The following is a 1,326-nucleotide window of genomic DNA, read 5'->3' as shown; positions in this document are numbered from 1 at the left end:
ACCCTTTGGGGGGACCCTCCACAAAAAGAGAAGAAGAAACTCAAGTACAATTTGTGTTGCCAATATACTCACTGGAGCACGGGCAAACTCCCAGTGACAGACAGAGGAAGGAAAATGGAGTCCTTCCTCACCAGCATTGCCTCCAGAAGCCACCTGCTGTGGAGAGCTACACTTCAGCATCCGCACCACAGTTTTTAAGAGCTCTCTTGTCCATGGCCTTTCCTTACCAGACTCAAGGCCCATTCCTCCCTATGTCCACCATTTTTAGAAGCACCTGGCATACTGAGTCTGCACAGAACAGACAAGTCTTCTTCTCTGCCTGCTAATCCCAGATAATCCTATGATTCGTCTGGGAGGAAGAGGTGGGGGATGAGCTGCCCCAGGTAACCTAACTGGCCAAGGACAAGCTGGCACTCAAATCCAGGTTGGCCAGGTGCAGCCTGTCCCCCTGCCCACTGCCACGCCCTTTCTTTCTTTTCTTTTCATTTATTTATTTATTTATTTATTTATTTATTTATTTTTGGTTGGGTGGTTGTTTGGTTGGCTAGTTTTGGTTTTTGGTGTTTTTTTTTTTTGTTTGTTTTTTTTGTTTGTTTTTTGAGACAGGGTTTCTCTGTGTAGCCCTGGCTGTCCTGGCCTGATTTTTTGACTAGTCTGGCCATGAACTCACAAAGATCTGGCTGCCTCTGCCTCCGGAATACTGGGACCACTATGCCCTGCTTCCCTGCCCCCGTGCCGCCCCCCCCTGCCTCCCCCCCCCCCCCCCCCCCCCCGCCGCTCCTGTCTAATGGTTATTTTAGGACTGTAGCGTTGGGTCTTTGTGTAGCAGGAAATTGAATGAAAGGGGCCGTGGTTAGAGAGCTCACTGGTAGAGGGCAAGTCTAGCACAACACACAAAACCAGGCGAGAATAAGAGCACTACCGCAAGTCTGAGCCAAACTTGAAGCAAGCTTTAATTAAATACTGGCGAGGATGACGCACTCTGACCAGGTCCATTCCAGGGGTCTCAGAAAATGACCACGAGCTACGCTGGCCAGGTGCTTATAAACGCAAACCCACTTTCATCCAACTGGGGGACAAGCATGCATTCGGATGTACTTCCTGCCTACTCAAGCACATCTGGTGCCGCTGGGTCAACCAAACTTGTTTAGGAAAGTGAAAACATAAGCTATCTTTTTTTTTTTAATGTGTTTATTTTTATTTTATTTGCATGAGTGTTTTGCCTGCATGCATGCCTATGCAAGGGTGTTAGATCTTGGAGTTACAGACAGTTGTGAGCTGCCACGTGGGTTCTAGGAGTTGAACTCTAGCCCATGGCTTGTTATC

The sequence above is a fragment of the Acomys minous genome (assembly GCF_964271855.1).
Source record: "Acomys minous genome assembly, chromosome: 8".
Classification (NCBI taxonomy): domain Eukaryota; kingdom Metazoa; phylum Chordata; class Mammalia; order Rodentia; family Muridae; genus Acomys; species Acomys minous.
This window is presented reverse-complemented; position numbering follows the sequence as displayed.